Raw genomic sequence first — 16,567 nt, forward strand, 5'->3', positions numbered from 1 at the left:
ATATATAGTGCAGGTGTTTATTTGGCAAAACGAAAAAAGAAGTGACCTTTCCAAAATAAAACAATATTTGTTTCAACACATAGTTTCACATCAGGAATATTGCAACACAAATTCTTAAACTTGTGTGTATATATATATATATATATACATATATACACGATGGGCCTCTTTCAGTTTCCATCTACCAAATGCACTCTGAAGGCTTTGGTCAGCCCGAGGCTATGAGGATATAGTAGATGACATTTGCCCAAGGTGCCATGCTGTGGGACTGAACCTAGGACTATGTGGTTGGGAAGTAAGCTTCTTACCACACAGCCAGACCTGTGCCTATTGCATCTTTTATCTATTAATGTATGTGCGTGTATGTGCATGAGTGAATGTGTTTGAGTCTATTTCATTAGCATTTATTCTGGTAGTATCGACACACTACTAACATATTTTAGATATTATCTATAATTATCTTATATATTTTTATTTTTTTAATTTTTTAAAGATTTGGAGGATGTTTATGTGAATGTTCCAAAGACACCTGATGGTAAGTATATAGGCAATCCATTACTAAAATTATATTAATTTCCTAGCTCTGGGTCTGGAATCAGTCCTGGTAAAGTTAGCAAAACTTTTGGAAGTTCTATTTATACAAATAAAGAAAATACTGATAAAACTAGTTTTGAGATCACTAGACATGAAACTCAATGTATAGAACAGTTTTGCAATGGTGAATCTTTCACACTTTGATCAGCTACTGTTTTGAGTACCCATAACCATTCCTACTTATGGACACCACTGAAAAGAAAGTAACAGAATGGCTTCTCTTAATGGTATCATGTTTAAATATCAATATAATATCATATTTGAGTAACAGAAAACCTGTTGAGGGACACTGACCAGATCTGTGATGGTGCAAAGTCCCCTCTCAACCAAAAATAATGTGGTGGTGGAACAATGTTGTTGACAAGGCTATTAGAGAAAAGAAACAGGCATGGAAGGACTGGAAGAACTGTGGCAGCAGAGAATTGTATCAGACTGCCCGAAGGGAAGCAAGGAGACAGGTTTATTTAGCCAGAGGGGAAGCAGATAGGAAAAAATTTACCAATGTTCTGTGCCGTGAGAACCAAAGACTTGAGGTATTTCGTGTTGCAAGACAGTGTATGAGAGAGAATCATGATGTTGTAGGGGAGAAATGTGTTCGCATGGATGATGGTTCACTTGCACTAAACGAGGCTGCAAAGAGAGAGGTTTGGAGATACCACTGTGAAAGGTAGCTCAATAAAAAAAATGAATGGGAGAAAGAGAGTCTACTGAATGTCAACCCAACAGAGGAACCTGCTCTCCGAGTTGGCAGTACCTTGGTAGATAAAGCAATTAAGAGTATGAAGACAGGGAAAAGCCCCATCAGGAATCACTGTAGAAATGCTCAAAATATCTGGCAGTGTTGACTATTGCCTAGTCACCCATATAGTTAACCAGGTGATACACGAAGGAGTCACACCCAACGACTGGTATAGCAGCATAATAGTCAACTTCTACAAAGGTAAAGGTGATGCTTTAGATACAAATAATTACAGAGGTATCAACTTGTTAGATCAGGTAATGAAGGTCACAGAGAAGGTCATAGCCCAACTAATTAGGGAGAGAGTCAGTTTAGATGAGATGCAGTTTGGGTTCGTGCCAGGGAAAAGCACCACTGATGCTATATTTCTGGTTAGACAGCTGCAGGAGAAATAACTAGCCAAAGATAAACCTCTGTACCTGGCTTTCATTGACATGGAGAAAGCCTTTGACAGGGTCCCTGGATCCCTTATCTGATGGTCAATGATGAAACTAGGGATATATGAATGGTTAGTAAGAACTGTGCAAGCTATGCACAGGTTGGCAACGACTACAGTGAAAAATAATTCTAGGTAGTGGTAGGGATCCACCAAGGTTCAGTCCTCAGCCCCCTCCTATTTATCATAGTCCTCCAGCCAATAACAGGAATTCAAGACAGGATGCTCCTGGGAGCTCCTCTATGCTGATGACCTTGCTCTAATTGCTGAGTCACTATCAGAACTAGAGGAGAAGTTTCAGGTGTGGAAACAAGGATTAGAATCAAAGGGCCTTAGAACCAACCTAGCTAAAACCAAAGTCCTAATAAGCAGGAAGTCAGGCAAACCACAAATCCCTTCAGGTAGTTGGCCCTGCTCGATCTGTAGAAAAGGCCTAGGTAGAAACCCCATAAGATGTACCCTGTGTAAGTTACGGACACATAAGAGGTGCAGCAATATCAAAGGAAGGCCAACTGGGAAGATAGTTTTTGTATGTGGCAGATGCTCAGGAGCAATAAACACTGAAAATGTGCGGAGAACAACTTCCACCACATTTCAGGGAGAAAAACTAGAAGTAGTTGATAGCTTCCATTATCTAGGTGACCAAGTCAGTAGCGGGGGAGGGTGCACTGAGAGTGTAGCTGCTAGAATAAGAATAGCTTGGGCAAAGTTCAGAGAGCTCTTACCTCTGCTGGTGACAAAGGGCCTCTCGCTCAGAGTAAAAGGTAGAAAGTATGATGCATGTGTACGAACAGCCAAGCTACACGGCAGTGAAACATGAGCTGTGATTGCTGAGGACATGCGTAAGCTTGCAAGGAATGAAGCCAGTATGCTCTGATGGATGTGTAATGTTAGTGTGCATATTTGACAGAGTGTAAGTACCTTGAGAGAAAAGTTGGACCTAAGAAGCATCAGATGTGGTGTGCAAGAAAGACAACTGTGCTGGTATGGCCATGTGGCAAGAATGGATGTGGATAGCTGTGTGAAAAAGTGCCACACCGTTGCGGTTGAGGGAACCTGTGGAAGCAGTAGACCCAAGAAGACCTGGGATGAGGTGGTGAAACATAACCTTCAAACATTGGACCTCACCGAGGCAATGACTAGTGACCGGAACCTTTGAAAATATGCTGTACTTGAGAAGACATGGCAAGCCAAGTGAGACCATAACTTCATGACGTATGCCAGGGGTGTAACCAGTCCACTTATATAATGCGTACCTTTCCTTCATTAGACACTAAACTCTGCTTGCGAAGACCTGTTGAGGCAAGTGAAATCGAAATCGCAATTGAAATCAAATTCTATGACTGGTATCCGTGCTAGTGGAGTGCTAAGAGTATCATCCAAGCCAGAGCAACAAACTAGCTTCTGTGCCGGTGGCATGTAAAAAGCACCATTCGAGCGTGATCATTACCTGCATCGCCTTACTGGCACTTGTGCTGGAGGCTTGTGAAAAATCATTCAAGTGAGGTCATTGCCAGTGCCGCTGGACTGGCTCCTGTGCAGGTGGCACAAAAGCACCATTTGAGCATGGCCGTTGCCAGTACCATCTGAGTGGCCCTCGTACTGATGGCACATAAAAGCACCCAGTACACTCTTGGAGTTGTTGGCATTAGGAAGGGCATCCAGCTGTAGAAACTCTGCCAGATCAGATTGGAGCCTGGTGCAGCCATCTGGTTCCCCAGACCTCTGTCAAATCGTCCAACCCATGCTAGCATGGAAAGCGGACGTTAAGTGGATGATGATGATGATAACTCATGCACCAATTATATAAAGAAAATTCCACTGCACCGCACCCAACAAAACATGAATGGAATTCAGCTATAGCCCACTCAGTGGCTTCCAATGCTGGTCTTATTATCACTGAGGATCTTTCTTGGCAACAGCACATCCTTAGCATAGCTTGAACTGTATCCTGAAGACTAGCCCCTCTCTTTAGTCTCCAATGGAGAATGATATTCTACAAGGCTCAAGAGAGAGTTACAATAAAGTACTCCTTCCACATCTAGTACAGTGCTGTGATATGCACAATCACATCCAAAGAAGAGCCATCCAACTGACTGGTATTGAGTCACTAACAGACACTCTTCAGTTCCTGGTTCACAGACATGCTGTCTTCTCTCTTTGTCTTTTCTATCACTACCAGACACAGAGGTCATTAGGTACCTTTGAGCTGGTTGGTTTTGTATTTACAACAATGTGACACCCCTGTCCCACTTGCCTTTCTAACTCTTGTCATTTTTGGTGTATCCAACATCCTTAGCCCACACTAATCCTTTTTCCTGTCTTCCAGAACATCATCCTTCAGGAATCTTCTCTTTGTTATAGCATTCTCTGTAGGTATTGGCCTGCAACAGTTCAAATGGAACATTAATAGCAAAGCTCGTCAGTCTTAGAAGACTTATAAAGGTCATGGGCAATGCCTCAGCTTCCAAACTCAATAAGAAAAATACATGCACATATACATGCATGAATACATTCATGTCATCTATTCATTTGTGTTTGGATAGTGGTTTTTACATGCCACCAGCACATGAGCCAGTTGTAGGGTACTGGCATGGGCCACATTCAGATGGTGCTTTTTATGTACCACCAGCATAGGGGCTGGTCAAGCGTTCCTGGCATCGATCACATTTGGATAGTGCTTTTTACATGCCACCAGCATCGGAGCTAGTCATGGGGCACTGGCCACAGCTACGATTTTGATTTTACTTGATTCAACAGGTCTTCTCAAGCATATCATATCAACTGACACATCAGGGGTACTCTTAAATGGGCCGGACATGCAACACTGGCATCAGCCATGGCTGTGATCTCACTTTAGTTCTTCCCAATCACAGTATATCTCCAAAGGTCTAAAGTATAGAGCAGTAATGTATTTATATGCAGTTAAGAATTTGTCCAGACATAAAGATCAATGGTTTTGTATCCTTACAGAGTTTAGCTCCATGGATGACTCATCAGACTCTAAACCTGAAGGCATGTAGTTCTTCAATTATGGGACATAGGAATACAGCAGGTAGCATTTGAAATGCCTGCAGGGGCTGTAAATTTCTTACCATGAATTCAGTAATCCTGGTTTCAGGGAGTCTTTGAGGATCCTTTCACACTCAGCCATACAAAGTTTGTAGCATCTGCTCCTGTTAATATAGCAACCCGGCTGCTCTATGATCCTCCACTTGATAGTGTATTGGGTTCCTCTATCTTCGAGATTCCATATGTGGCTCTCCAGAGATGTGACATATTTTCTTCCCAGAATCCTGAAAGGGAACCTGTGGTTGTAGAGATGCCACTAGAAGGCAGTCTTGGCTTGGGAGTTGGTTGTGTACACATTTATGGCACATTTTCTGGGCTTGTGGGTGTTGTTGCCACTGATGTTACTGGAGCTGCTATCAGCGCTATTATTATAAGTCATGGGAATCTGACAGTATCGCTGCAGCTGTTGTTGTTGTAATGGTATCCCTGGCGTTGCTGCCGATTTTGCCGATGGTGATGGTAATACTGCATGTGGGGCCAGAAGCCATGCTGGTGCTGCTGGTGTTGGTATGGTCGTCAACTCTGGCCATAGTGCTGTTGCTGGGTTTGTTAGCATCAGTGCTGGTGTTTCTGTCACTGTCGCTGCTGATGGTGGATGATCAGTTGCTGCTATTACTATGGTCACTAGGTATCACCAGAGCTTCATAAATGACTCTCTCAGCCATGTATTGCACCGCCACCTCTTGAGCAGTCATTGAAATCACTGCAAGAGCAACCAACTACCTCCCACATTTTATGGATGTTGCTTGTATACTTTTCATGCAGACACCTGTGTGTCTGCGTGAAGTGTTTGTCTACTTACCTGAGGAATAGTCTTCTCACACAAGATTTTGTGTGAGAAGGGTGGGACAAACCAAACGATGCTCCAGTGGTGGTGCCTCTTTTGTGGGTGCTAGGGCCTGGCATAGATAACCTGTCCTCACTGACTAGATTGTTTATTCTTTGTTTACTTACTAACTGACCATAACAGATTCCAACCTCCCAGAGTCAAAGAACTATATGCCTTCAGCTTTAGAGTCTGACAAGTCTTCTCTGGGGCTAAGCCCTTTATGGATGCAAATCTATTGGTCACTCTATGACCAGACATATACTTAACTACACATAAATATATAATTTGAATATGGGAAAGCGAATTTCCAAATCAATCAGGTACAACCCTTTAGCATTACAGGCATTTGCATATCGTGCAGGTGGGTTTTAATTATCATATATTTATATATATTTTTTTTAGAAATATACAAAACATATTATATACAATAGAAATTAATGATAATTCAGTTTCGGGGATTAATAGCTATGCGGGCATTCTATTTCAAATTATGCAAAAATACAACCTAACGAGTATATCTGAAGGTAAACTCGTGGTATCTGTTTAAACATCATGAAATAATACTTGAAAGGATAAAACCAGTACACCAGCAGGGTATAAAATATACATCCTTAATTATCTCCTATTTAAGTTAAAATTAAAATGATCAATTATGAAGGAACTACACATGTTTGAGTATCAGAAGATTATAATGTGTGTGTGTGTGTATGTGTGTGTGTTTGTGTGTGTGTGTGTGTGTGTGTGTGTGTAATCATCAGATTTACAATTCTAACAGTACATCTTCAGGTTATTTTTCAAAATATTGTTAATCTAATTTTACATCACCTTAAAATTAAGCGTTAAATTAAACATTAAAATTTAAAAATTAAACTTTACAAAATTAAGAATTAAAAATTATAAATTATAAATTATACATTATAAATTATAAATTATACATTATAAATATGAATTAGTACACATATATCAAGCTTATAAAGTCTAATATATAATGTCAAATATAAAATATAAAATTATACATCAGAATAAAATGTCTGATTAAATGTGAAAAATATATGTAAAATACAGATACATGCTGTCTTTTGATGGAATCAGAATCTATGCCCTGCTGGTGTACTGGTTTTATCCTTTAAAGTATTATTTCATGATGTGCATATAGATACCACAAGTTTACCTTCAGATATACTTGTTAGTTTTTTTTTTTGTTGCATAATCTGAAATAGAATACCCACATATATATATTAATCCCCAAAACTGAATTATCATATATATATGTATATACATATTGAGGCGTGGCTGTGTGGTAAGACGCTATCTTTCCAGCCACATGGTTCTGGGTTCAGTCCCACAACATGGCATTTTGGAAAAGTGTCTTTGAGAGGCAATGTCTGTTAACCAAGACCTTTGGCAGTATGTTGTGCTTGAGAAGACTTGTCAAGCCAAGTGAAACTGTAGTCATGGCCAATGCAGTTGGCATGTGAAAAGCACCTTTTGAGTGTTGGGCTTCACAGAGGCAATAGCAAATGATTTAGACCTCTGGCCTTATGTCATGCTTGAGAAGAAGGCCCATCAAACCAAGTAAAATTACAGTTGTGGCAGATACTGGTGTCACACAAATGGCACCTGTGCTGGTGGCTTGTAGAAGCACACATTATACTCTTGAAGTGGCTGGCATTAAGAAAGGCGTCCAGTTGTAAAAACCATGGCAAATCAGACTGGTGTCTGGTGCAGCCTTCCAGCTTGCCAGCCCTGGTGAAACTGTCCAACCCATGCCAGAATGGACAATAGATGTTAAATGATGATGATGATGATGATGATGATATATATATATATATATATATATATATATATATGTATATAAATATTTAAATGGATGAATGAATTAACCTTTGGAAAATTCAATAAACCGTTATCAGGGTAGCAAAATTCACGCCAGTAACACGGTTGACGTGACCTATTCAAAGGTAAAAACTCCGGGTTAATGTGCAGAAATTTGTGTATTATAAATAAATAAATAAATGGAGTTGAATGAAGAAGCTATTAAAATTCTTTTACTTTCAACATATGTTTCTATGACTGCCTAAATCGTAATTGTTATAATGTCTTGTTGTTGAGAGAGACTCTCTCTTTCTTTCCTGATGAGAAGATTGCATTTTACACTGTTTATTCCTTTGGAATAAAACCATGTTGTCTTTAAAACATATGTCGAAAGTAAAAGAATTTTAATAACATCTTCGTTCAACTCCATTTATTTATTTATCTATATATATATATATACATATACACATATATATACATATATATATACCAGCAGTATCACCTGGCGTTGCTCGGGTTTGTTTCGACCTTTAGAATTGGAATTTTTGAAAAGTAAAAATTTTGCATTATGTAGCTTGTTATTCTCTTTAAGTGAACATTTTTCTGGTTGAAATACACCGAAAAATGGTGACACAGCAGTCAAAAAATCGTAAAAAATAGGGATTTTCATAGAAAAAAAGCTACCTTTTTGATGTAAATAATTTTTGGTGTTAACATGGTCCGATTTGGATTTATTCTTCTGCGGAAGGAAGAGCAAGCCTTCTTCTATCATACTTTCAATTTTGGTCAACTTGTGCCACAGGGTCTCGGAGGAGATAGTGTTAGTTGAAGGCTACCAAACCTGCCATACACAGACAACTTCAGCTTTATATATAGAGAGATTTAACTTACATGACCCTAGTAAATTGGATGAGAGAAATAAGCAAAGCTGGTGATCATAAAAGTTAAGTCCCTATGTGGAAATACAGCTAAGCATTGATTTAAATAGGATATTTCAAAATTTAGCTATGAAGTGGCTTATTTTACTGTTTAATTTGAGTCATTAGCTGTATTATAATAGTTAACACACTATGAAATCATGAGGGAGAGATTCAATTCTTATCATTTTTTCACTTTCATATTTTTTCTCTTTTGCATTGATAATTTATAATGCACAAATAGGTTCTATATACGAATTTAGTGAAAGAGAGAGAGAGAGAGAGAGAGAGAGAGAGAGTGTGTGTGCATGTGTGGGCACGCATGTGCATGTGTTTGTATGTGAATCAGCTATCACTTGGAATGTAATAAAATATCAATTGTACCATTTTGATGGTAGGGATATTCACCACACCACTGTTTACAGACATAGATTGAATTGAATGTTAGACATTCATATCAGTTTCAGACAATGTCATTTGTTAAACATCCGCTGTTCATTTACTGATCATTAATTAGGATCAAGTGTTCAATTTTAATCTATGATTTTATTCAAAATATATAGAAATTGTAAATAAAATGGTACCTGAAAATATGTAACAGTCTCTCTTTCTGAGTAAAAAGCTTTATGTGCTAGCAAGTTACTAAAACTTTAGAACTTATTGCTCTAATGAGTCCATGTTTTCATTATTGTAACTTACTGAATTTTCACATCTTTATATTTAATTTCTGGGATCATCATTAATTTTTTTTTTTATGAAGCACTGTGCTTATAAGCATTAAGATAACAATTTGTGCACCACATTTTAAAATTCCAATCATTCTAGTATTTAAGCAAACATGATCTTATATTTAATTATTTTTCTGCAAAGCATGTAATTATTTTCACAAATACCAAGCGTCAAATAATTGTTTAATAGATCAGGATCTCATGTACATTTTTATTCTTTTATTTTGTAGGTTACCAGTGAAGGTCCATGTTTTCAGATGAACAAGAAGAACCTAGAACCTTGTAATATAGTAAATAACTCCTAGAACTGAATTAAATCGTGAGGGCAACCTAAGTCAGTCTCCTTGACATCATTTCATCGACACTTCTTGCAATCACTACAGATTTGAACTAAATGCCTGATACCACCATAACATTATTGATCTCGGTTATATGCTGTAACTACATTGTTTTTGTATTCACAGCATCATAAAATTCTTGATTTATTTTAAACTTTCATGAATGTCTATCTATAATTAAACATTTGCACCAATGAAGTAAACTCAGTTAAATTTCTGTATTTCATTCCTCTTATACGAGTCATCATCTGTTCAACATAATATGGAGATTTAACAACATGGCTATGAATATCATTGATTTTTCGAATATATTTTGGAATAATCCCTTAAAAAATTTTAAGAATTTGAATTCATCCCAATTTTCTACAAATGAGCAGCAATTATGATTGTGTTTTTGTTCATGTTAAACATATTCTTGAAACTATTTATAACTTCATGATCAAAGTTTCTGATATTCATTTTACAGAAGTTCTTTATATACTTTCTACTATTTTACTTCATTAGTAGACTATTTTACTTTCTAAGATACAAGAACTTCACTACTTTACTAACTTTTTTCTAAGATACAAGAACATTCAAATCTAAATTCTAAAACACATATTTGTAAAAGAAATCAAACTTGCAGCTTGTACATAAGTAAATGCATGTGCAAATATTTATCCAGATTCAGCAGACTCTCTCTTATATCTTACTACAGAATGAATAAATGAATTGATATTTAAATGATATTTTTTTTTTGTGCTTCAGTTGGCTGAAAGCATATACTATGGTCTGTATAGACTCTCAAAACATGTAAAATTAATGCTTGTACATCAGCTGTATTCAGCTTGTATATCGGTGTCAATATATATAGAAAGGCATGGACAAGAAAGAAATTCTAGAGTATTGATTTTCTGAGAAGGAATGACTGAAGTATTATTTGATCCAGAATAAGAAAACCAGTCACTGGAATGCAGTTTTATGTATACTTATATATGAGGTGGTATCAAAGGGCTTCCAGATTAGTTGTTTAATAAAAAATAGTTAAACAAAGTTTTAACATCATCTTCTTTGAAATAGTCATCTAGCACAGCATTACATCAGTCCCAGTGTTCTTGCCACTTTTGGAATTTGGCCTGAAAGTTGTTTTCCAAAAGCAAGTTAAGGACCTTCTGAAGTTCACTCTAGATCTCAACAACAGTGTTAAATCATTGACCTTTGAGCTGTATTTTCATCTTGGGGAAGAGATGGAAGTATGCAGGTGCAGAAGCAATACCATGTTGTTTTTGGTGAGAAACTCATGAGCGAGGTGAGCTCAGTGACAGGGTGCATCATTGTCATGAAGAATCCAATTCTTTGCACTCCATGGATCCGGCCACTTTTGCTGAATGTCCTCCTTCAAATGCTTCAAAATGTCACAGTAGAACTCTTGATTGATGGTCTGGCCCTGGGGGATGAATTCTCAATACACAATACCACGTCTCTTGGGGTGACACTTGTAGCAGATCTTCCAGGGATATTCTTCCACTTTTGAAGCAAAGTACCCATATCACTCAAAACATTGCATACAACCCATTGCCTTGTCACTGTAAAGTTGCTGAAGCATGCTCAATGTCTCTGTAGCAGACTTCCCAAGTTTAACACAAAATTTCACATTGGCTCTTTGTTCCTGTTTATGAGAAAATCACAGACTACAGCATACATGTAACCACAAAAACATGAATTTCAGAACTTGCAAAGTAAACACAGTGATGTCACTCAGCACAATGCTTCAGGGAGGTCACTGCTAACTCTTACTTCACACATAACCATATGCTACTATCTGTTGGTGCACTACAGAACTAGTCCAGGGACTTTTTGATGCCACCTTGTGTGTAAGGATCAATGGGAAAGATCATCAATGATTGTAGGTTTAACATCTGTTGTAATTTTGAGGGTTTTAACTGTGTTGTCCAAGACTAGAGAGGTTGAGGTGTAAGATTGTTTCTTCGACTTAGTTTTAATCAGAGAATTTACACAGAAGGATTACTTTGCATTTGGATTGGTCACGATTTAACATTTTTGAAAAATAGCAACACTTCAAATGTGGAAATAAGTTGGACAGAAATACAAAATTACATTAATTATGCAACTAAAATGGAGTCAAGAGATGTAGCAGGGCCAGAAAATTATTCAGGACTGACCAGTTGTGTTCAAGTAAGATTACATTGGATTACTAATCTCATATCTGCTAAATATGAGATTAGTAATACATATAACTACAATATACTACAGCTATACACATACATGTACACATGCATATATAAACACATGCACACACAGATCCTCTCTCTCTCTTTCTCTCTCACACACAGATCCACTCTCTCTCTTTCTCTCTCACACACAGATCCACTATCTCTCTTTCCCTCTCTCTCTCTCTCTTTCTCTCTCTCACACATACACACACACACAAACACACACACAAGTTGTGCAGGATTGACTGGATGAAATTAATGACATTTAGTCTGAAAGATGGTTGAGTGTTTGAAACAGTAACCAATGCACAATGAAGTGGTAACTGTTGTTTTATATTTTTATACTTGTCGTATCTGAAGGTAAGGGTAGTGCAGGACTTCTGAAATTGGTGACTTTGATGCTGTTAAAGTTCCATTTAATATGTTGCAAGGAGGGTGTAAGCAGGAAGAATAAGGCTGGTGTTCTGAGGAAGGTCTAAGTACAGTGGTTTGTTTCAGATCGGATGGGGTGGATGTATTAAGAGTGATTAGAGGTGAAGAGATGACTAGGTCACTGATGTCTGAATGGTGAAATTACGAGATCAGCTAGTTTTGAGTGATTGAGGATATTAAGGTAGCAAAAGACAGAGAGATGAGACACTACATTTGTAGGCCAGTGACTAGTGCCTATCTTTCAATGATTGAATGTTATTTCGTCAAGTTGATCTTTGTGAATGTCTGTGTCCATACTAGCAACATTGTTCCAAATGAGGGAACAGTATCCAGTGTGAACTTCACGTGAGGCCTTGTTGATTGTCAGATGTTGTTGGGGTCTGAAATATTTCCTAGCTCTGAAGGGAACAACTAGTACTTGGGACTTGGTTGTAGCTTTGCTAAGGATGTGCTTTCATCAGGTAAAGCCCAGCATTTCATAGTAAAGCCCAGCATTTGAAGGTACTGAAAGGGTATGAGCAGAGAGGGAGTATGGTGCAGCAGGTTTTTCTTGATATTAGAAGTGCTGACATTTTCATTTTTTTTTTTCTATTAAAAAAGAGAAAGTTAGCAGGTCTCCTCTGAAAAATCCTCTCAATGACCCCATTTATGGAAGCAGTGCAAGTTTTGCTCTATAAAGTCATGTTTATATGTGGCTGATCCATGGTTGGAGAAAGTTAGGGAGGTTTAACAGGTTATGTTATCTGTATAAGAGTAAATTTGTTGGATGTGGGGTAAAATAGGTTTTGATGTATACGCAGAAGAGAATTAGGTAACAAAAGTAAATCTTGGATAGCACCAGAATTGATTGAGAGTAGAGCACAAAGAGCTCCATCAACATGTGTCATGAATAGCATCCAAGAGATGAGATGATTGAGTCCATAGACAGGATGTTTAGATAGGTAATCTTACGCAAAAGGAGTAAAGGCACAGAGAATTGGTAAAGTGTTCCTTTAGAATAACAGTTCTTGTACTTCTTCATTAGAAGCAAATAATGGTTTCGAAGCTAAGTACTGTCATGGAGGTCTTAATTGAGGAGGGATATAGCCTGTTTGATATCTGTAGAAGGCTACACATTGTTTACAGAGATAACACCATGGATAAGAGCAATGTACACAGATGGATGAAGAAGATTAATGAAAAGAAAACCAGCACTGAAAACCACACAGTTAGAGACCATAAACTATTACTACTGACTCAAATCACCAGTGAATAGATGAATTGATTCAGGCAAACAGATGGGTTACAATCCATAAACTTGCTGAACAACTGGACTGTGGTGAGAGTGCACTGAAAACGATAATGGTAGACTTTAGATAACAGAAAGTATGAGCAGAATGGGTTCCTCAACAGTTTTGATATAATTTGAAGATCGATCAAAACTGCTCTACTCTGCTGGAATCATTTCAAGCATTTGAAATCAATGAAGACATGCTTTATATGAAGAAAAAGAAAAAATTCGAGTATGCGCTGACTTTTCAACAGGCTTGAACTCAATGGAGGAAAATTATTTTCAAAGTTGGACTTGTCTGAGGTGTATTTACAGTTACAAGTCGAGGAGAAATGTTCAAAATTATTAACAATAAACACCCATAAAGGTTTATATAAATTCAGTCGACTTCCTTTTGGGATAAAGGTAGCACCTAGTATTTTCCAACAGGTGATGGACACTATGCTTATGGATACGGATTTCACTATAGCTTACTTGGATGACATACTCATAAAAAGTGAGTCTTTAGGAACATGTTAAAAAGGTCTTTGAAAGAATAAAGAATTATGAATTTAAACATAGCAAGGAAAAATGCGAAATTTTCATGCCAGAAATAAAAGAAAGTGAAGCTCAAAAAGTGGAGATGTTGGGGTGAAATCCTGACACCCCTGCGGGATAGCAAGTGAACTGTCCTAAGCCTTATAAAGGTGCATGCATACTGACAGTGTGAGGTATAGTCTGGTGTGTGCAGTTGCATTTGTGATGACAGCTGTAGAAGTCATTGAGAAGAGACATAAGTTTGCTATGTATTTGTTACTGGTTTGGTTTTTGTAGTGTTATAACAGTTACAGTGTAGTCTATATCCAAACTCAAGGATATAATAATAATAATAATAATAATAATAATAATAATAATAATAATAATAATAATAATAATAATAACAATAATAATAATAATAATAATAATAATAATAATAATAATAATAATAATCTTCTCTACTCTAGGCACAAAGCCTGAAATTTTGGGGGAGGGGGCCAGTCGATTAGATCGACCCCAGGATGCAACTGGTACTTAATTTATCAACCCCGAACAGATGAAAGGCAAAGTCGACCTCAGCAGAATTTGAACTCAGAATGTAAAGACAGACATGCTAATTTTTCTGCCAGCTCACTGCCCTAATAATAATAATAGTAAAAAATTTGTAACCCAAAGTAATTCTAATGTGGAATCTAAAGACAAGCAAAAGATCAGGAAATACAGGTAACTTGAATGTGAAGTTTAAAAACAGAAACATTTTCTATCATAGTAGGCACATTAGGTATGATAAAAAATATTCAGACAAATGCATAACAAATACATCAGGACTAACAAGTATATATAACATACAGAAAATAGCACTACTAGGCACTGAGACATCCTACATAAAACACTTTCAATACAGTAAAAATAAGAGCATCACAACAAATCATAGCACATACCCAAGGCACACAGAGCTGAGCTTGGTAGTGCAGTGAAAGCACAACATAAAAATAAAACTACTGAATAATAATAATAATGATTATTTGCCAATATAATGTGGCAGTCCTGGTTAGGACAATTGTTACTGTTATTTAGCCCCAGGAAGCATCGTCTTCAGCTGGTTATATGACATACTATCTACATCCTTATATTTTCAAACAAGGTAGTTTAGTGTCCCCACTCAACACAAAGCAATGTCTGTATACCATTAGTTTCTGGGTTATTTCTCTTCATCAGCACAGAATAACCGCTTGGCTGAAGATGGCGCCACTAAATATATACTTTCCAAAGTGACACATAGTCACTGATCTAAAAAAATGAAGTACTGAAGATGAAAAACCTAATGCAGAGGAAGCTGCAAAGTTCTGGAGTAATATTTGGGATAAACCAGTCAATCATAATGGAGATACAGCATGGTTAAAGAAAGTGAAGGAAGAAGTAGTGAGTGAGAAGCAGCCAAATCTAAGACTGACTAGTGCATTAATGAGTGAAGTGTTATGAAAAATGCTGAATTGGAAGGGCTCAGGACCAGATTTAGTTCAAAGGTTCTGGCTAAAGAAATTCAGTTGTTTACATGGAAAGCTGTGGGAACAACTTCAGGATTACCTTAATAGAGGAATAATACCAGATTGGATGACTAAAGGGGGGACAATATTCATTATGAAGGATAAGAGCAAGTGTAATACAGCTAGCAACAATAGACCAGTCACTTGTTTACCATTAGTGTGGAAGCTGTTAACAGGAATGCTTTCAGAAAGTATTTACAAGCACCTAGACCACCAGAATTTACTGCCAGAAAGATAGAAAGGTTGCAGGAAGAAGGCTAGATGAATGCATGATCTATTACATATATACAAATCAGTTCTAAATAAAGTAAAAACTAGAGAGAAAAATCTAACAATGACATGGATAGATTATAGGAAAGCCTATGAGATGATTTCACACTCATGGATAAGTGAATGCTTAAGTATATTCAGTATAACAGACAACATAAGAGAATTAATTAGCTTTAGAAATGGAAAGTAGATCTCTACTCAGGTGACACGCTCTTTGGGAAAGTTAAGTTCAAAAGAGGAATTTTCCAAGAGGACTTGTTATTCCCTTTAATATTTGTCTTATGTTTGATCCCCCTCCGTTTAGTATTAAGGAAGGCTAAAGTAGGATATCAGCTCTGAAATAGTAACGGAAAAATTAACCATTTGCACTACATGAATGATCAGAAACTTTTTAGTATGAATGAAAAAGAGATAGAATTCTTGATACAGACTGTAAGACTTCAGCAAAGATACAGGCATGGAATTTGGCATAGATTAGTGTGCAATATTAGTCATGAGAAGGGGGCAGATAGTCAACAACAAAGGCATCCAATTACCAGATGGCCAGACATTAAAATCATTGAAAGGAGGAGTTATAAGTAACTAGGAGTATTAGAATTTGACAGAGTACTAATTACAGAAATGAAAATGAAAATTGAGAAGGAGTACATCAGAAGGGTGAGGAAGCTAATGAAGTCAAAACTGAATGGTCCAAGTCTAGTGAATCTATGCCAGAAACTGAATTAGCAAAGCTAGACAGAAGAACTAGGAAGGAATTCAATATGAATGGAGGATGCCACCCAAGGGCATGAGTAGCAAGATTATAACTACCTAGAAAGGAAGGTGGAAGAGGGTTAATATCAATAGAAGAT

General features: G+C 37.2%; 1 long non-coding RNA gene across 1 annotated transcript; it reads left to right on the forward strand.

The window, feature by feature from the left end:
- Positions 1 to 472: 472 nt before the first annotated feature.
- LOC118761911 lies at positions 473 to 10,191 on the forward strand. The gene is made up of 2 exons (XR_004997731.1): positions 473 to 535; positions 9,361 to 10,191. It is a non-coding gene; the product is annotated as an uncharacterized LOC118761911 (long non-coding RNA).
- Positions 10,192 to 16,567: the final 6,376 nt, after the last annotated feature.

This window comes from Octopus sinensis, unplaced genomic scaffold, assembly GCF_006345805.1.
Source record: "Octopus sinensis unplaced genomic scaffold, ASM634580v1 Contig18666_ERROPOS577359, whole genome shotgun sequence".
Classification (NCBI taxonomy): domain Eukaryota; kingdom Metazoa; phylum Mollusca; class Cephalopoda; order Octopoda; family Octopodidae; genus Octopus; species Octopus sinensis.